The following is a 22,064-nucleotide window of genomic DNA, read 5'->3' as shown; positions in this document are numbered from 1 at the left end:
TGATGTTCCTGTAAAACCCAAATAGACTCTGCAGTGAGTAGCAAGCAAGGGGAATTAAGATTACTGTTATAGAAAAAGAATGCTACATACCAGGGGCATCTCCAGTAGATACTACTGTGCACAATGAAGCTCTGTGTCAATGTCCAGCACCACACTGCAGGGCCATATGAAGGTGTCCCTGCCCCTGACAGAGGCCAGAAACTTCTCTACTTCTGACAGAGATGGCTTGGCAGATGGCCCACCACCCATTGACCTACCTTTGCCAAGTGGCTAGGCTAGCTGTTTTTTTTTTTCTACGACAAACGCAATATCAGTGGCCTTGCAGCAAACTATTTTATAATTATGATCCTGACACCAACAGAATTAGTGTCCTCCACAAGATCCTTCCAGGCACAGTCTAGGTAGGCCCACTTGGCAGCATACTGCCCAAAGAGAAAATAGCCATGGGCATGGAAGGCCTGCAGTAACATCAAATTCTCTAACTAGGAGAACTTTGTCTTACAGATAATTTTCCCAACAGAATCGCAGTTGTTCTGCTTCTTGTCTTCTTAAATATTGCACTACAAGCATGAAAGACAGTTGTATTAGTATGGTGGTGATAAGTAGCCCAAGTAGTCCTTTTACTACACTTTTGCCTCCCTTGTCCATAAGCCATGCTGCTGGTGTATCTGGCAATCATAGTTGTCTATCCAGACAGTTTACCTAATGTCATGCACACAGCATTATTGATAAACTGACCCCCAGACTCCAACATCATTAACATTTCCATTCCCCAAGGTGACATGATTTTTCTCTCATTGCTTAACACACTTTTACATATGTGGTATACGAAGAAGCTATACAACAGACAAACAGTTTGACACAAATTGCTACTACAAGACCATCCTGAATTTCTTCACATGTGTACTGAGTACTTGCTGCTGGGTGAATTTCCCATTAAGCATAACAGTCTTCCAGCTCAATTACTTTAGCCTTGTACTACCAGTCTCCCTCCAGCACCCAATCAAACAAAATCTTAAAAGTAATGTGAACGTAACTTTGCTAGGTAGTTAAGTACCACAGTATCTAACAGTAGCCTTGTTACAAAATGGAAGTATGAAGAAGGAGCTGTCAAGCTGAGATCCTGCACTTCTACTCAATCAGTAGTACAGCAACCTGTTCAGGTTTACATGCTGCAAATCTAGTAATTTTTCAATAGTATAATAATAATCACTGTCTTCCTCTCATGCTTATTTCATGCAAATTCAGACATATGAATGCGGTTATTAGGCAAATGAGGACTCAACTACTTATTCTCTCTGAATCACTTAATTTTTGCTTTATGTTTACAGTCCAACATTCACAATGAATTTTATATGGCATCATGAACACACCTCAGTAAAAGCATGCAGCACAGTGCATGTGCAATTCAATCCATTGCTCCTGCAGGTTATATAACTCCACATCTAACTTCATGGAAATGGTGTTACGGTAAACGATATGGGATTCATGGCATATAAGCAGTGACAATAGTGTCATGCATCACACCTTAAAATGCACTGTACAAATGTTGGGAGTACAGTAAATATATCAGGATCCCCATCGTGGGTTGTGCAGTTCAGGAACCCCACATTGTACAGCACTTGACAAACTGGATTACAGGTGTGGGGGTGAAATACCAGCTACATTTCTCTGCAAATCATATGAGAACAATATGTCTTCTGCAGGCTAGGGAACTGCACCTATCAAGACACAATGGTTGTGTGCAGTGGAATCAACAATATTCCTCTAGATTCTTCACCATGACCAATGCCAATGGCTACTGTAAGGACGGATATGTGGGCCTACAATATAACTGAGGCATGCAATGTTCTGGCAAGGGCTGTCACAGACGTGAAGACCATCCCATACGCAGGTGAACAATGCTGACATCACTACAGCAACATGAGGCAATGCCATTCCAACCTCCTTGACTGATGGGAGGCTGAGGTTAAAGTTACAGCACCACAGATGTACTGTAAGTAACCTTTGTCTTCCGTAAACATACATAATGTCAATGTGTGACATCTACATACCTAATACACTCCAGTTTCTCTCTCTAGAGCCCCAGAAGTGATAGCAGAGAATGCACATCTGCACAGGAGGTGGACAGAGCACCGTACAAGGTGCCAGGGTGAATGTACCTGCTTCATACATTATAGTGTACTTGTAGTCTGCCAGAGCATATGTTTTCTCCAGAGCTGCCAGTTTTGTGTTGTAACTGTGTGCCCTTGCTAACTTCAGTGGATCTGCATATGTATCTCAAGGTGTTAAGGCACACATGACTGCACTATATCTATGCATCTTCCCCACCTGCTTTCTGGCTATCCTTTGTATTACACAGACTTACATCTTATATTAGTAGTCTGACACAATATGTTTTATCTTGTACTCCCAATTCTGTGCTACGTTCCACAGTACTATCGGAGCAGTATGATTGTTTGATGCTACCACTGTGGTGTGCTTGACTGCAGGTTTCAGTGGAACTATAGAAGTAGCTCAACATGTTAAGTCATTGCCTTTCGGAGTGCATGTTCTGATGGCTATGGAGTTGATTCCTTGCTTGCATATTGTACCATCATTGGACATTTGATATGGGTGTCTGTTGTTCTTTTGAATACAGTACCTGTAAGGTTGTCAGAGAAAACATATGCATGCACCGCATTGTTTCATTCTATCTGTACTTCTCTGACCCTCATCCTCTATCTCACTTGCATTGCATACATTTATTTTATTTATTATTTTGTTGTTCTTCCATTTATTTTACAGTTATATGCAAATACATCCAGACCTGCACCCATCAGCCCCCCTCATGTGGCACCACAACCCACAAAATCTGCCACATCTCAGACATTGGTTGCACAAACACACCAGCTATCTCCACACCCGATGTTAGGGTTGTTGCTCCTTTAGTGGCAGTGGAGGTGATAAGTTCATCGCACTAGCAGCTGACCAACACTGTGAGGGAGTTGATTGACAGGGAGCTTGGTACTCATATCAACCATCTAGAGATCTCCTCTAGTGGCTCACTGACTCATGCCCCTGCCCTGGCTTCTCCATCTGAGCCAGGGCCCAGTGGCAAGAGAGCCCAGGGTGCTTTATAAGCTCCCACTGGTCATGTCTGGCTGAGACAGCAGCTGCTCCTCTTTATCCTAACCCTCATCATGGTGTTACCCTCCCTTTTGTGTCTATGCCTGCCCTTGTTTGTTATCCAGTTATCCCAAACATCACTGTATACCCTCTGTTTGTCTGATGTTTAATAAGTTCCACTTCTCACACTGTCCCTTGGCTGTTAAATGTTGATGAGCTTTGGTCCTTACTGCATACACAAGGTAAACAGTGCTAGCCTGGCCATGGTTTTGCCCGTTGTGTTTCTGAAGCCATCCAGGGACAACATACTCTTCAGAATTCACTGTCCAAATCAGGTGGTACAAATGCAGTCTGTAACATACACTCAAAAAGAGTGTATTTTCTAAAGGATTAGTTCATTTACATTAAGCATTCTTTCCATAGTTTGAGGTATTTTAGGCATTTCTTTCTTATGAAATCTGCTTGGGTTATATTTGAATATGTCTGCTTCTGTCTCCTTTACAGCCTCCATTTGTCTTAACACTTTCTTCAGCTCATTACAAAACTAACCTCTGTCTTTTCTGTTTGATTTTTTTCCATGACTAAAGTAATCTATGGGGTCTCTTTCTAGCCTTCATTACTTACAGAAATTGAAAGAAGGGCACCCAAAGCCAAATATTTTTGCATTGTCCCTTAGTGTGAATGTATTATGCCTAAGGATCTGCAAAACCAGAGAGAAGTTTCATGCTGTTTACAGCTGCTTGAATTTTACAGAAAAGTGTGCCATGGCTGAGTGTAGACTATACAGTCAAGTCCAACACATTTCTTCATTTTCTTTGGAGCCAAATGCTAGAAAAAAGTACTTCATGTAGTGCTGACAGAACTGTAGCTCAGCTGAGCATTAGCTAACATTAGGAATTAAGGGGAAGTTCTTCAAAGTGGGCCCAGAAGCTTATTTTAGGTCCATCAGACAGGACAATTCTCTGAGTAAAAACCTTAACGCAGAAGTCAATGTCATTAATTCAACAGACATTTAACATCAATGTACTGACATAGACAGTCTTTGGTAATGGAAGGCAGTCAGGTGTAGTAAAAAGCCTGGATGCTCTTTTGTGCTGACCTGTCATGGTCATGATCTGTCCAGAAGATCCTATCCTATCATCCTGGTCATCCTGCATTTGTAGATGACGCTATGTTCTGGCTTATTTACTCATCTGTGGTTAGTGATATGGACATTCGTTTACCTGTGGTGGGCAGGATGGTCATTCGGCCCTCTTAGGTAGTGATAATTTTTCATCTAAAGTGGGTAACCTGGTCTGTCACACATTTATAAGCCTGAATTGTGACATCTACTCCCTTAGAGACACCAGTATGCTTATTAGATGTCATTATATTAAGTCTGGTTTTTTAGATGGTTTTTCATATAATTTAATCTGGGGCAGTGCTGATAGTTGTATGAAGTGATAATTGAACTGTTTTCTCTGCACATTTGAAATAATTAAAATATATATAAAATTTATTAGGGAGATGTCTTTGGATATGCCTTGGTTTACCATCCCACATCTTGCCACAGCCATCATCCTGAAGGCCAGCTTGCCATCACCTGGTATGAATGATGTCTAACAGAAACAGTTTTTGCAGGTGGTAGTACTCCATGTGCCCCACCCCCTTGATGTCGAAATATATTATTTCTGAGGTCATCCCACCTAGGAGAAAAGCAATGTCTGAATTGATCCAACCTTGCAGGTATTATATTTAGAGACTGGGGAAGTATATAACAGATCCCCCACATCAGGGACAGTGGGGGAATAAAGAACACCCTACAAGAACAATCTCATGCTCCCCTGTTTGGTTACTCTCTTATGGGGCAGTCTTCTGAGATGATGGGAAGTTTGAGCCTCATGCTAATCACTGGACAGATGGGCTTTGGGAAAGCAAAGTAGCCCCATATTTTTAAAGATTGTCACCCATCACTGCAGATGACGTTATCCACCCAGGTACCACTATCTATAGTTTCTGTGGCACATTTTAAAACAGTTGTAATGAGTTCTTGTATAAAATTTGCAGATCTTTGCAAACAAATGGCACCATTTTTGCAAGACTAAAATACTAGCTTTTTGTTTATTTGTTTTAGTGGAACACATTGAGAAAGCTCATCAGCAGTCTTTCAAATCACTGACAGACCCATGTCATTGCTTTGCATTAGTTACTGGTAATCATAAAAAGCATTAAGAGGTTTGCTGAAAATTCATATTTATGTTGTTCTTTCATTAATGCAATCTCTATTTGGAGCTATTCTATGCAGTGGGTGTGTTATGCACAATCTCCATTTTGTTTGCATGCTTGCACATTTCTTTGCTATACAATGCATTGTAGCATAGCTCCTTGTTAGGCATTGTGTGTTTGGTATATGAATTCAATTTGTGACTCTCAGTCATTTGTAACAATTCAGCTGTAGTTCCCTTTCTGTGTAATAACTCAACCGTAGTTCCTGTTCTGTTTTTTTGGTAAGTTGTAATACTGTTTTTACAATCTAGGTAATTGTAACTATTTCTGCTGGCAAATTTTCAGAAGTTGTCTTCTGGCTGTTAGCAGTCACTGAAAACAAGCTCTCCAAACTTCCATTTGCCATATTCATTCTTTACCAAAACAGCCTCACGTTATGTGCAGGTATCTTACTCCCTGAAACTAATAAAACATAAGCACATCTGCAAACTAGTTTCTCCAGACTGAGCCTTTGGTCTTTTACTAGTGAAGTTCTTATTAATCCTAAAAAAATGAATGCAATGCAATATGCATCAGGCCTAACTAATATCTAACTTTATGACACTCGGTGCAATATCCCAGATGTTACATGATCCATTTCTCTCTTTCATATTCTGTATAGATAATATTACCACTAAGGTGCCGTCTCAACTCAAACTGTGATACAGGGTATCATATCTCTTGACTTCTAAAGCCAAAATTGTTACAGCCAAAAATATCCTCCTCCCTAAATTAGGATAGGACTTATCTGTATTTCTCTACATTCATTCTACAACACTCAAAAGTCCAAAATAAGGTTTTCAGATTTGCTTTATTAGCAGACTCTTCCACACTTGGGACTCCATTACCTAGCAGGTCCAGAAAAGGCTTTTTTTTCTTTTCAGCTGACCATTGTTCAAAATCCTGAAGCTTGGATACTGTTCTCCATTAACAGCTGAACTACCTCTCAGGGAACAAATAAGCTTGCCAAGGAATAACCAGGCTGATGAGATCACTCTTAACCAGTCTCTTACAACAGGGGAAAAGCTTTCTCACGCCTAGGTTTTTCCAATAGGAACTATCATACGAAAGAAATTAAAAACTCTACTCTGAAAAGAGTTTAAAAAAAATGACTGTGTGACCATCTAAATAATGAAGCTAGGTACAATTATTTTAGGTATAATGGTTAACTTACTGCGCAGTTTCCCTAAAAACCACCCCATCGCCCTTTGACTACTGTCTGCCTTTCATGATGATGTAAACCACTTAGCAATGTACCACCAATTAAAAATGTAAATATTGTACATACAATGCTTTTTTCTTCCTCAGACTACATTTCTTATTCTCTTATGTAATTTATGATTACAATGTTCTTATGTAACGCATGACTACTATATTGTTTTATCAACAATTGTTTGTTATCCTACCTGTTGTATATTATACTATTATATTATGTTAAGCTCTTATACTATTGTTTTGTATTGTACTTTCTGAGCCTGAATCATGGCTGAAAAGGGTCAATAGACCAGCCCCCCTATTAACAAACAGCAAAAGTAAAAGTAAATAAATAAATCAATCAATCAATAAATACATGAATGGTGCTTTGAAGCAAAGGATTTTTTTCCTGAAGATAAACTCACTTCTGTTTTTTATATTCATTCTCTACCAGCACACAGTACTTTGAAACAAGGTTGTATAGACAGGAGTCTATGCAGCTTCTTCAAGAATGTACTAAACTGATATATTTTCTCCAACAAGGATTTGTTGCACAGATATCAACCAGTACAAATATGGCATCTTCTTCAGCATATAAAGCTGCTGTGAAGCATGGATGGAAAAAATGCAAATGGATGCCACCTTTTTTCATACTTGTGAAAAACAGACTTTCAGTTTAGCAAGTACAAAATTTAAAAAAAAAAACTCAACTAGCAAAAGTAACTGCAGTAACAGTTACAAGTACTTGCCATTTTATTTTCTCTTTGCTACGATGTGTCTAACAAGGTGGACAAATTTAGACAAAGTATTGTAATTACAAGTATGTGTGTACATATGAATGAGTTGGAGAACGAGAGAGGATATTTTTTTTCACCTTCTTTGCTCAAGAATTCTGGACAAATCAATAATAATGGAGGGGGGCAGGTAACGACCTTTTAAAATATGTTCTTAATTCACTTAGAAATGAAATAGAAAGAGGTTTTCCATCAACATGTATTGTCTGAACAACATGTATGAAATTCGAATGTCTGGCTTTACTGACTGAATATAATCTTCTGTGATTTACCAAAAAAATCAAATGTTCCAGAGGGCCTGAGTAACAAAAAAAAATAAATAAATAAAACGATGCAAAATGAGTAACATTCTGCAAAATCAGGGACAGTTGAGAGGCATAGGTGGATGCAATGCTCACCTTGTATTGTATGAATTGTTCCATTCATTTTATCAAAATGGAGACATTTCTGGCATACTCAAGTCAAGACAGTGGTTGAAGTTTTTGACTACATTTCTGTGGGTATGCACGTATGTGTGTGCGTGTGGGTGAGTGTGTTTATGTATGACTGCATGTATGTGACGTGGAGTGCATGTGTCTTTGTGTGTCCAAGTTTCAGTATGTGTGTGAGACTGTCTGCCTATGCATCTATCTGTTTCTGAGTATACTGGTGTGTGTGTGTGTGTGTGTGTGTGTGTGTGTGTGTGTGTGTGTGTGTGTGTGTGTGTGTGTGTGTGTGTGTGTGTTCTGTGTATCTGTATAAACATCATTAAGTAATTACAAAACTTATATTTCAGACGTTAAATATTTCCTCTAACAACAATTAGATGTCTTAGAGCAACTTTAAATATAAGGCAAAGCAGCTTTACATCAAAAATTTAAAAAAAATTATGTGTAATAATAAAACAAACATAAAACACATTAACAGATAGCCCTTTATCCAAGCACAGTAATGTTCTACAGGATGGGTGTAACAGATGAAAGTATGGACCATCCAGGGTTGGAGAGGCCTTCCATATGTATCACTAGCCCTCACAACATCCTATTGTGATCCATTATTTCCACAATAATCTCTGCCCCATCTGGCATTACTGCTTATGAAAGTCTTGATACTAGACAGAATGTACAGTGGCTGCTATTATTTAATAAAAACAAAAAAAAAAGATAACTCCACTTTCCAGGCTTTTAGGTTTGGTCTGATATTCCACAAAGAGATGGCAACAGTTTATAAAAATTCAGTATGTCTGATCCAGTTATTGAAACAAAACTATACTCAGATGCAAACAGTAATTATGAAAATTTACACCAACACAGGTAGCATGCAGTCCCTTTCTAGATAAAGGAGAAAATAAATAGGTAATTTGCAGGTTTTTCAACCTGACTAGGATGGTTTTAAAGTTAAAGATAACAGCACTGAAGGGATGGACAGGCAGGAAACGTGTTTCCATTAAATTGCACAGTCTTTAAGGGATAATCAAAGAGAATGAATGTTACAAAAACATACACCTTTGAATTAATGTCCATGGATCAAGACCAGAATGTTTTAGTGTTGTTTCCTTGGGAAAAAAAAAGGAAGTGAAATGATATTACTGAAAAACACAATACCACAATGTAAACTACTTTACATTGGTGGCAAAGGTCATACCCAAGCAGGGAGACACACCTTGTACCTTCCTTCCTTCCCATGAAATTACAATTGAGTCAAATTTGGGAAAAATGCACGCCTTCTTTCAATGAATTCCATTTCACCTAGTTTCATTCAAGAAAATGACATTCCCGTAAAACGCTTTAATCAGTGACTCACATAAAGGTGAAAATTGCTTGCTGATTCCTAAGAATACGCATAATGCATTTTTGCCTCTTGCATTACCTTTGTGGCAGACCTTGTCTACCAGCAAACAGTTAAGGAAGATTGAGATGTCAACGAATAGCAGAGAATCTCAAGAAAGCAGCAGTAGTCAAACTGCTCAAAGCCACATGTGTGATCTGTGTTTTTGTTGATTCACTGAAAACCACATTGCTTGAATGGGGTCAATGTTAAGTGGATATTTAGTTACACTCCAAGATGTGTTGATTTTGGATTTGCTCAATAAAGGAAGGAGGTATACTGTTGCACCCACTGCACCCCCATAAAAAAGACCGCACAAAATTCAACGTACTTTTGATCTTTTGTGTTTTTTTTTTTTGATCCAGCACTTGTTCATATAACTGACTTTCAAACATTAGCTAGTCAGTCAAAAATTGATAAGTTAGGTTGCCCTCATGGTTTTGTTTTAGCAAGCGCAAATTAAAATAGCCTTACATTTGTGCTAAGTGAATTCCAACAGATACTTTTTTCCCGTGAGTAGTTTGATGGCTTCTTCTGTGCCTTCAGCTGATTTGCCCCTTTCTGTACCTACACAAGAAGTAAACAATATAGCTTTAATGGGGCACATGAGTGAATTGGCTGATTTAGATGATACATAGTGAATACAGTGTTCTGAAACAAACTAAACTTAATTCTTCCACGAAACAATAGAACCAACTCAGAAAAAATTGCTCTGCAAAGCAAAGCAATGTCACAGAGGCACAATGACACACTCTAAAATAGTCTCAGCTCAGTCAGCTTTGCAATTTTACATCCAAAAGTGACCCTAGTCAGACACTGCTGTCTGAATATTTAATTAGAATGTTCACAAACGCAAACATCCCTTCCCAGGTGACTTTGTTCCTGAAGAAACAGCTACTTCAAGCTAAACATCAGCAGACATATTTAGCAGTGAATTCTGTCTAGCTTACATCCTTTAAAACCCTCTTAGGCTCACAAAAATACTGATATAACAGCCTAGGAAACATTGGCACAACAGATGTCTGTACACCATAGATTTTATCACATGGTTGCCTGCCTGGTCTTGAAAAGAAGCCATACATTGAGATGCTTTAAATGTATGACTTTATTTCTACCTTGGAGAATTCTAAAAATCTAAAAAATCCTCCACGTGCAAGTCACTTCCAACTCATACAGTAACCCCATGAGTAAAGACCCTATGCATTGGAGTTTACTAGTCAAGTATGGAATGGGGGTAAATTGCCACCCCCTTCTTGTCATAAATATTTTGGAATAATAGTATTGAAAATAAGAATATAGCAATAACCCACGCCTGGGTGTGGGTAATGCTGGATTTACCCACTGTTGGCATGGTTTACCAAACAAAGCCAACCGTGGGTGAATCCAGCATTACCCACACCCAGAAGTGGGTTATTGCTATTATACAATGACATTATTTAAGAAAAAAAAAATTACTTTTCTTAAATAATGGCATTGTATAATGCCTCCTTGCTGCCCTTCCGCAGCTGTCTGGTATTCCACGGCAGTTCTGATGTACTGTGCATGCGTATGCCTACACAGTACACCAGAGCTGTGGGCAAGATCTCCATTGCTTTTTATTGTTTTGCTATGTTAAATGGGTTTAACATAGCGAGACAGCTTTAAAAAAAGCAACGGATTCTCCGTTGCTTTTTTTAAAGCTGTCTCGCTATGTTAAACCCATTTAACATAGCGAGACAGTTTTGAAAAAAGCATCGGAGAAAGCAAGATCTCCGTTGCTTTTTACAAACTGTTTCGCTATGTTAAATGGGTTTAACATAGCGAGACAGCTTTAAAATACGCAACGGAGATCTCCGTTGCTTATTTTAAAGCTGTCTCGCTATGTTAAACCCATTTAATATAGCGAGACAGGTTTAAAAAGCAACGGAGAAAGCAAGATCTCCGTTGCTTTTACACTGTCGCTATGTTAAAGGAGTTTAACATAGCGAGACAGCTTTAAAAAAAGCAACGGAGATCTCCGTTGCTTTTTTTAAACCTGTCTCGCTATGTTAAACTCCTTTAACATAGCGAGACAGTGTTTTAAAAAAGACTTATACTAATGGAAAAAGTACGGGTGACCGGACCTTTTTCCATTAGTATAAGTCGATTTACAATGTGCACGCTGGCTAATCAGCGTGCACGTTTTGGAATATTAATGGGGGGTCATGGTATAATAGTGATTATCACCCTTAACTGTGACATCCACACTTCAACCCAACTTTAGATTGTGCTTGTTTCTTCTTATACATGTTTTCTGAAAAGAAGAAAAACAAATTTCTTTTCTAATGTCTGCAAATCAGAAAGAAGCAACATGGGTTATGAATGTATATTGTAATTGAGAGACATACTTAGCAATGATGTTTTGCCTGGATTTGGGATGTTTCAGAAACACAGCAAAGAACAATAACAAACTTTTTTTTGTACTTCTGAAGGACACCTCCATGTTAACATTATTTTTGACTTACAGTATTTACTCTGTAACTATTATTGTCCATGCCTCATACTAACACAGTACCTTAGCACATTTTGTTTGGCCTAAAGATATATATTATGTGTCCTTTATATCCAAATAATTTATCTTTTTTTTTCTGAGTCCTGCCCAACTTTTCTAAAAGGAAACTTTTCAGTATTTACTACCATCCTCTTCTAGAAACTATTCTTGCTCCACTACCCTGGTGCAATCTGATTGTAATATGCCCCAGCCTCTCATCCACATCTTTCCTGAAGGACTGATCTTCTTGGCTGTGTGGGTAGGATCAATGAGAAAGTATTAAGAATGGTACATTATGTGGTCAGACAGCACAAATACCATCATGGCAGATGCTGTGGTAGATGTTTGCTGTGAAGTCAACATTCCAGGCTCAGACTAACTCATTAGAAATACCAACATTTTCATGTCACAATCATGTCAGTATGTATGTCAAAGTCCCTCCTCCTGTGGTCTTATGATCAGAAGCCTGAATGTAACATGCCCTCATCTCATCAGTGCAGTCACAGTGAAATTTCATCTTAACCCTTCCCCAAAGACAGGCCAGTGGCCACTTAGTGCCCATTCTCCTGTCTGACCTCGGACAGGACATGAACCTGGGTCTTGGGTGATGAAAAAGAATGCCTTACCGCTGCATTAATGGGTAAGCATTTCATTACTTCCAGCAAAGGCTTTCTATAAGTTTTGTTCCCTCCTAAACTACCTCCATCCTACCTGTGTCATCATGGAGTGTGAATTTTCAGAAGTACACACAGTACTCAAAGTAACCCATGGTGGTGGTGCTGCGGTAGCGTTGTCGCCTCACAGGAAGACGCTGTCCGGTTCGATTCTCAGCTAGAGCGTCTTCTGCATGGAGATATGCGTGAATGGGCATACCTTCGTTGAATTTTGTGCGTCAGGGCTGGTAACTCGGCACGTAAAAATCAACTACCACTCATTAGCGGACCGGATTTCCGCCTGGCGACCCCTAACCAGGTAAAGCTGAAAGACACAACAACAACACACAGTACTCAAAGTGGGGTATCACCATATGTCTGTACAAGGGAAGAACAGATTCCTTTCCACTGCTCATGCTTCTACCCATGAATCCCAGTATCTCTCTCCTTTCTTCATATTGTTTAACAACCTTTATATTCTTTGACACTTTTGTCAAAAGACCATCCTAACACATACTTTCTGCCAGCAAGACCACAAAGTACTTGTGCAACTACCATTCCAACTGGAAGCCATTTTATTGCTCTAAATGGTGTGACAAATAGTTGCAGCCACCTGGACCCTCCACCTCTGAAAGCCCATTGGTTTCTTAGTCGTCTTACCTTTAATACCTTCCCTATTGCCTTTTAACTTCATCCAAAAGAGCTATTTCCATAGACCTGAGCCTTTGAAGAAGTCTGCATTATGACCATAATTTGAAGAGAAATAGGATCACCGTCATCGATGTGGTAGTGATAGGGAACATGTAAAAGTACTTTAACAGAAGCACTCAGTAAATTGGTCGTCCATATGAAGGCATTAAGATATACAGGACACTTCCTAGCAAACAAAATTAATATTTACAAAGACAGGGTGCTCAAAAGGAAGACTTGATACTTAGAGAATTATATGAGTTAGTGGTGAGATAAAGGACACAACAGAATAACTGATAGTGGAGTACACTGTCTTTACAGATGAGACCCATTTGTAGCACTAGGTTGTGTGTTTATTGGTGATAACTAATTTGTATATAATGAGCCTGCAGAAGTGGATGACCCAATGTAGGGCAGTAAGTAGGAATTGAATAAGTAGGGTGTTTCAGCTTACTGTAAAAGGAACGGTAGACTGGCAGTTACTCCCCCCAAAAATGCATTACATATAATTTGTGGCACTCTTGTTAATTCTACACAGCATTATCACATTGTTTTGCTATGATCCCTGGAAATTAAATAAATCCCACCATTGTTGCAGAAAAAAAATAGTTGAGTCTTGTCAATCAGGTGGTACGACTATGAACTAAACATGGTGAGGGTGAAGTTACAGTCTTAAGACAGCAACACCTCTGAGTCATTTATCCTGCCCAACTGATTTGGAAACTCGATTTGCAAGTCCTGGTTCTTTTGGTTAGCAGTTTTATTGTAAGTTGTCAGCATTGCTACAGGGACATTGGTAACTTATACAGCTGTCATTGTTTTGCTGACAGTGGTACCCTCTAGATGTTCAGTGGTCCCAGTAAATCAAATGCTGCCTCACTGTTCTGTGACTCTTACACCAGTATCCAAGATCAGATAATAAGGAGGAGCTGGTAAAAGTCAACCTTAACAAAACCGAGCGGCAGGGAATAGTAGTTACAACTAATTTAAAGATGGGGAAACTCATACACACTCCACAATGTCTTGGTTTTGGCTGCCATTTTCATAGTGGTTCTTTTATATTGTGTGACTTTTATGTAGTCCATGAAATGGACTTCAATGTGAAGAATTCAGAATTCATGATCAGGTCTTGTTTTTATGGACACAGAATCATACAGTAAGATTAAACAATTTTCCTTTACAAAAACCTACCTGCTAAAAGTTGCTCCTTAGTGATTCCAGGTCTTGACTAATGAAATGCTTCATCAGTTACTTCCAGGGGTGGAAGTCTGACATTTACACTGAATGGCATGCAGAATGCAGTGGCATTGTTGTTGATGTTGAAGGCTCCATGATCTCATGCTCTTGGCTACAGGTTGACTTGTACGATCTTGTTCGCTAACACTGCTAGTCTTCAGACTGCTGTGCATACCATGACAACAAGAAACTGCAAAAAAATCCAAGAATGAAGATGAAAGTATCTAAAGTCAAAGTAAACTTTATTGTCATACAGTTTACAGAAGGAAGATAGATTAAATTACTTAAAAAAAAAGCATATCTACCCCAAAGGCCTTCATATTCATTATGCTTGTTGTTAGATGCATAGCTGGCCTTAGGCATAGGCCAACTAGGCAACTGCCTAGGGCGCTTCTCTAGCAGGGGCACTTTCCCAGTATTTGTTTGGTGTAGGTAGACCAGAATAGGGGCACCAGGTTGTGTGGTGGGGGGTCACCATGGAGCCCTTTTGCCTAGGGCACCAGTTGACCTAAGGCCGCTCCTGCTTAGATGTTTTCCTTGTTGCAAGTAAATGAGCACTTTTAATTATTTACTTTACTAATAAGGTAGGCAAACCAGCCTTCACCAGCCACAAAAGACCCATATGGAGATAAAACTTAGTGAAGTCTGTCAAACAGCATGTTTTTAGATGGAAGACAAAGCACACAGAGGAAAACATTGTGTTTCAGAGAACACAGACCCACTCCATACTTTCAGTGTCAAAAGATCAGGAATGAGCCTAGATTTTAAATCTGTTAGGGAGCAATCTCTTCAGTGATCCATTGTGTTTTGATTCTGTTTTCTAATCAGAATTTTAAGCTTACCTTACACTCCAACTTTAACAAGTGATTAGTTACCACACACCTTTAGATGTTTTGTTTTGCTTTATACAATTGTAATAATATGTACTTTTTAACATGCTTAGTGCTGTATACTTTTTAAAACAGTCTGCTTACTCTTACCTTGATTATTGCTTGTTCAGTTTGATGTAAAAAAATCAGAGGTTAATTTTCAACATAAAACTTAAATCACTGGATTATATCTCCAAAAGAAATGGTAGCCTCAGAGCTGGATTTCCACATCTCTATCCCGAAATGTACTGGAATTCCAAAATGTGCTGGAATATCAATCTAATAAGGATTGTCTTCTCTGAAGGATCCATTGCAAAGTTTCACTGCTTAGTAATGAAAAATGTATAAAACATTCAGACATTTTGCTTTGCCACTTTGCGTAATACACACAGAGAACAAGCAAAGTCAGCAAAAGCTTTAAAAATATATTCAAATTACCTAACTGCATCTAACACAAAGGCATGGGAACATAACATTGAAATGGCTTGTCTAAGAGCTCAAAAGACAACTTCCTGCTTGAATTTTATCCTTTCACTGCAAACATACCTTATACAGAAAATTCTACCTGCCTTAATTGCAAATGGCATATTTAAGCCTATGGAAACTTGCAGCAGGATTCTAAACATGACTTGTAAAGATATGCATTTCTTGCTCTTGTACAGAAAGTGTTTAGTTACTTTTGTACTTCAGTGATGCATCAAAATATTAGTTTAAAAAAAAAAAAAAAAAAAAAAAAATATTAGTTTAAAGATGGGAAACAGCTGGTTATTTACCCTCTTCCAGATGCTGCCTTTTTTGTCCTTGTGCATGATGTATCATGTTTTTAAATTCTGATGCATCCCACTAGAATTGTACATTTTTGAGAAGTTAGAGGAAGGAAGAGGTGCACGGCGCAGGCATGATTGTTGAGAGGGTGATGCATATCTACTGGGTCAACTGATATGGCAATATCCCTTGTGCCCTTGCCAGAAGGGTTGCACTGCAATGGGTGGTCAGCAATGCATTTCATGCCTTTTTCCCAACCTCAGATGGGATCCTCCTGTTATATACTCAGAAATGTGCTTAGGGGGCAAGTGTACAGTCAATTGTACATTTGTCTACATACACATATTTTAAGGACTATTCCGTTACGGTACATCTTAAAAGAAAAAAAGCACATTACAGTTTTTTAAAGCTTTTTGTATGTGTAGAAGTACTAGGAGTGTTTCTACAACCCCTATAGCCTACTAGACTGTGCTGTCTTACAAATGTCATCTGCATGCATGGCAGAACCCTTTCAACATTCAAATGAAAATGGAAAATCTGGTGAACACAAGATAAACATCACTCAGAAATGAAAACTTTGTGTGCCTGCTGTTTGGGGTGCTTTTGTCCCTCAAACTCCATAACAAAAGAAACTTGTTTGGAATTTCATGTCATCTGATGTTGTTCTTGCATACAATGTTAAGAGTCTGGAAGTTAGCTTAGAGGATTATGGAGCTGTTAACAAGCTGTTTCCTGTTGTCCAGCAGTGCTAGGTTTGACTCCTTCAGCCTCCATTACCTAACTCTGTGTCTCTGAGCAAGTCCTTTAACCAGAGTATGAAGAAAGTTCCATGGAGATCAATGCTCTACCCTGGAAAACCAAATGAAATTTTACAGCTGCACATATTTTTGCCTACTTTGTTTGTATTTCAGCCTTGTGTACTGTACTGTTAAATTATATTGCCTATGCCCTTCTCAAAAACAAATATTAATATTTGTTCCTGTACAAGTGAGAGAGGATTTCTACATAGGCAGTGACTGCATGAATGCTGCCTGTATTTTGTGGTAGTGTAGGTACTTTAAATTCATGTTACGTTCTTCCCTTGTTGTCTGCTTCTGTGGTTATAAAGCTACTAAAGCTTCACAAATGCATACTGTATAAGCAGGGTTATAGGACTGTTATTTTTGTTGTGCTGTTTTACTGCACTTTACACGAACACCAAAAGTATTCTGTCCGAAATCTAGTCAGGTTGGTTACTGATGAGTTCCAGATATGAATCCCTCTAGGACACTCACTCCCATTGGGAATTACAGCAAATTTGTTTTGTGGACAGTTTCAGTACTCTCACTGTTACCCATGTACTCCATGTTCATTAGAAAGGAGAGCACTGGAAAAACAATATTTTTAAATGTTAACACACACACACACACACACACACACACACACACACACACACACACACACACACAAAGGTGTTAGATATGGCATTATTTTAGAAGGAGATGCACTCAGACCCATACGGCTTACCCTAATGAGGAAGAAAATATGAAGCCACAAAATTGTCACTGTAATTACAAATTGAGCCTGTAACGAAGCACCTTGCATGGCTAAACTCTACTCTGTCCATCCTTCTAATCAGAGTTAGAAATAATCTTCAGGAAAAATTCCAAGGGGTTAGTCAGTATGAATTACACTGGTTTCACTTTAGGAGTACATTTTTTTAAAGAGCTGATCAGCAGTTCTCTGTAACAGACATAATCATACTGCAGTTACATATATTTGCATGCAACCGCACTGCAGACAGTTTTGAGGATATCACCACATCTGTTTAGATTAAATACACATCTAGTTGTTACAGTTACATTTATAAATCAACAGAAGTAAGGAAATGTAGCTTTTAAGACACTACCGTCATATTAACAAATCTGTTGCCCGCCATATCATTTTTCTTTCTTTCTTTCTTTCTTTCCTTTAAAGCTGGGAAAACAGATCATTATAAAATACACTGAGCGTGTCTGGCAGGTAAATAAACTGTAAACAGTTTCTTCCATTGATTTACCAATCACCAAAGCTCATTTCTGACTGGATTTCGTATGTGACATGTAAACCGTGAAAGACACCATTTGACCGAGATGATAGCAGTGTATACTATGAAACACACATGCACTACTGAAAAAAAAGAAAACAAAATTACCACTTTGGCACTGCAATAATTAATTTCATGATGTCTGAACAGAGCAAGGGTGCAGAGGCTCACTCTTACTCTTCAATCTCCAGGGCAACAGCTGTAGACTGACATAGGGAACAAGAATCCCCCTCCTTTCTGACCTCTCTGTGAACCTGATGGTGGGGTTAAAGGTCGATGACTTGGAGCTAGCCGAGTGACAGTGAGAAATGAGGGTGCCTTGCTCAGCTCTGAAGGATGGGTCGAGTGATCACAGTCTGGCATCCACAACGGCAAAGAATCACAGTTTAATTTAATTGCAGGCTTTTCCTATGCATGTGTGTTTTGTGTATTTATTATTGCACACTGTAGCCAAAATATTTTTTTAAAATAGACATATATTCAGCTTGCTTTAGCTGTAGCCTTATTAGGAACTTGAAGATTTGTGTTATCCATGCTTACCTCTTTTTTACTTCCAGAAACAGACTTCTTATGTCTCTATTCCTTTTAGCTTCAGGTTTACTCTTCTGCTTTCAATACTGTGTTAATCAAAAATGTTGCAGAATTTACAGAATTGAAATTGTATGATATAACCAATTACTCACACAGCTCCTTTTAAATCTCCACATTTGCAGTCTTTCTCGCACAGTAGAAGTCTGTAGCTCTAAAGGATAGATACGTAAATCATTCTCAAGTCATTTTCTTCAACAGCCCTTAAACAGCTTATATTAGGCACCTTTGCCTTATTCTAATAAGACCCTCATTTGCTTTGTGCCTCTTGCTGTTAATCTGACAAACATGACTGTACTGTACTACGTCTTCATGTACAGTCCCTCACTCGATTACAGCATTTACAAGCAAGATATACTACATAACGGTTTCAAAAGAAAAAAATGCGCTATCATACTACAACTACCCTCTAATGTATAGATTACTGGATCTTCTGACATTTTTAAAATGGAGAAAGCAAATAAGCATTAAAAATGGATCCAGTCTTTTGACAACTCTGCTTCTGCGGAAAATATACATACTTAATAGTGAGCAGTGCGACTCATCTGAAAAGACAGCCTGCTATCAGTTAAATGCCTTGATCTGGAAATAGGAAAAGCAAGCAAAAAAGTGGTATTAAACACAGATTTCTTTGAAGGACTGCAGACCTTTGTAGCCTTTTGAATTACATTGTGCATGCAACAGGAACTGAAAATTCTTATGTGAACATTTTAAGCACATTAGAGTTGTTCGACACCGAGTCATGTGCACATACCAACAGGGCTGTGGTCAGTAACACGCTACATTTACTTAAAAAGTCATTAGACATGTACTACAGAAGTCTGTCTGTAAGTCAGGACAGTAGACTCATGAATGAATTTCTACAGTCCCACCATCACTACACTATGACGTGCTGCTGAGAGGATGGGGCAAATTCTAGTAAATATTATGACTACAGAAAAAATGTTACATTAATTGCAATTCTCATTGGTGAAAAAAGCAAGCTTTTCATTTCTGTTTTAGGGACACTTTTTCCTTGCTAGATTTCTATACATCTATCTATCTACACGCACACACACACACACACACACACACACACACACACACTCACATATATATATATATATATAGAGAGAGAGAGAGAGAGACAGAGAGAGAGACAGGGTGATTAAAAAAGCAAAACCTTTCCATATTCCCACTTATATGTCCATCTATAACTTTATCTATTAAAGTGTTCACTGTACATGTGCACACACACATATGCTTGCCTGACAAATGGTGGAGTGCCTTGGTCAACATGAGACTCATTTGCCACATTTTGTCATGTCCCATTTAGTCGACAGCTAAATGCTACAACAGTACTAACTACCCATTCTGCAGGACCTATGGTAGCCTCTGCTCCAATGAGTCACCCACCATTTCTGAGTCAGTGGAACATAAGTACTTTGTGTGTCAAGTATGTGCAACTCAACATTTAAGAACAGCAACATATATGCATTTTTATGTGTTTGTGAGTATGTATACATGTACACGTTACTGTTCTCGAAAATTGAGACTCGCATATATATATATATATATATATATATATATATATATATATATATATATATATATATATATATATATATATATATATATATATATTGTATGTCTGTCTGTTGAAATTAAAAGCAAGCACTGTACAATCACAGACTACTGACTGCAATTACAAGTGATCAAAAGCTGTGCACAGCTAACTGCAAAACATTACTGCACCACTGGACCCAGTACTGTAACATACAAACTCCATGGTTACACAATCATGAAGAAAAGAGAACAGAACCATGTACATGGAATCAGACACTGGCACATGCTCCAAATATGTTTTAACCCAGCCTTGCACAATCAGTTAACACTGCCTCACATCTGGTGAGTTTAATATGAAATCAGCTGTGATAAACAAAGCACACTCTGTGACTTTACCACTGGACCTTATGCATGCAGCTCAGGCATGAAAATAACACATATACATACGTGTGTGTGTGTGTGTGTGTGTGTGTGTGTGTGTGTGTGTGTGTGTGTGTGTGTGTGTGTGTGTTTTATTATATTTAGACCTAATATTAATTGTTCTTATCTTAACAGTAATGAATTCATTGACTTAACAATTTTTGCAGTATTTATACATTCCATAAATGAGGGAGGCATGGTTAGTTCCAATTTTAAAGAAAAGAGAAGAGGTGGTGTAATTCTTTGGAAAAATAATGTTCTAATGCCTAAAACAATTAACAGTTATAGTAACAGCAAGTATATTTTATATATAGTAGTAATAAATTACAAGACATAAAACAAAATAATAATTTCTCCAATTCTTTTGACTAAATACTTATGTAAATGTTTACTTAGTTCCAGGAACTGGATCTAAATTATCTAGATACATATAGATGCTATAATTTTAAAAATAAAAAGGGAGCCTTATAATAGCTGGTGATTTTAATTGTCTGCTAAATGAAAAAGACCAAACGTTTTTTTCTGACTGCGGTGGTAGTGACAACAGACACAGCACATAGTCAAACAATTTGCAAGCATACAATTTTCACGAGTGCCATTAACCAAATTCCATTTGTACATGCATGGACTTAGAATTCTGTTTTTATTTTTAAAATATTCATTTTATTACTTGTAGGTCTCCTGCGAAGTATTTTATTTCAAAAATCTCAAGTAATTCACCCTGATATGACATGTAGCATGCACCATACAAAGACTATCAAAAAGGGTCATTCTTAATGGATTGTGTTTTCTACTTGGAGTGTTCCCAAAAAAGCTCATAAGGGAGATCTTGTAAGTAGTGGTGTTAAATGCCTTTTTGATGCCTAGGTAGTTTTATAACATTTGACCTTTGACTTTGAAGGGAACAAAAGAACTTGCTGTTGCAGTTCGTTCTGCATTCTAGGCAGTTCTTTGTTGCACTGCAGCAAGATTTTAAAAAGTCAGATTCTATCCATTCTTTAATCCTCAGAAATAATTTGAGCCTGATTCCAAAAGACTTGCTCTCAGTGTAAGTGACTTATTCTGGTCTAAGCATGCTTTATGTATCAGTGTCAGTGGTACAACAGGTACCACACTCACCTTTGGTGCACAAGGCTGTGGATTCTATTCCCAAACCAAGCAAATTGATTGCTGACATTGTAGTGCAGCATAATGGGGGTGCTGCGATCCTGACTATGCTATTCTTTGGATGAGATGTTAAACCAAAGCCCTATCTGCATGAGTTGGCGGTAGCTCAGGTAGATGTAAAATATCCCATGGCACCTAGCATATAGAGTAGCAGAAGTTTCCTGATGCCCTTGCTAAATTTCTCCTGTAATATAAATACCACCTCTGGTCTCTCCCCTGAAAAGAGGCTACTACGCTAGTGGGACTAACCAGGTCCAAAAAGAAAAAAAAGAAAAATAAATAGGTCTTACACCTTATAATTCAGTTACTCCTAAAGTATGTCTTTTGGAATCTGTCTCAAAGTTTACGTTTTGGTAAGATCAGAGCCCCTAGATTTAATAAACAGACACAGTAACCATCTTATTTCTTCTC

At 38.3% G+C, this 22,064-nt stretch overlaps 1 long non-coding RNA gene across 4 annotated transcripts in view; it reads right to left on the bottom strand.

Moving 5' to 3' along the window:
• The window catches only part of LOC122811839, a 799,357-nt gene that overhangs the window by 186,783 nt on the left and 590,510 nt on the right, over positions 1-22,064 (bottom strand). For 3 of the 4 annotated variants that reach the window (XR_006366298.1, XR_006366299.1, XR_006366300.1), the window contains 2 exons: positions 14,190-14,424; positions 9,621-9,713 (listed from right to left, as the gene is read on the bottom strand). This is a non-coding gene — a long non-coding RNA (uncharacterized LOC122811839). Of the gene's footprint in view, positions 1-9,620; positions 9,714-14,189; positions 14,425-15,214; positions 15,427-22,064 lie in introns of all 4 variants that reach the window. The other variant, XR_006366301.1, reaches the window with a different exon arrangement.

This window comes from Protopterus annectens, chromosome 9.part0, assembly GCF_019279795.1.
Source record: "Protopterus annectens isolate FY-2018-M chromosome 9.part0, PAN1.0, whole genome shotgun sequence".
NCBI lineage: Eukaryota > Metazoa > Chordata > Ceratodontiformes > Protopteridae > Protopterus > Protopterus annectens.
Note: the sequence above shows the minus strand (reverse complement) of the source record. Positions and strands in the feature narration are given on the sequence as shown.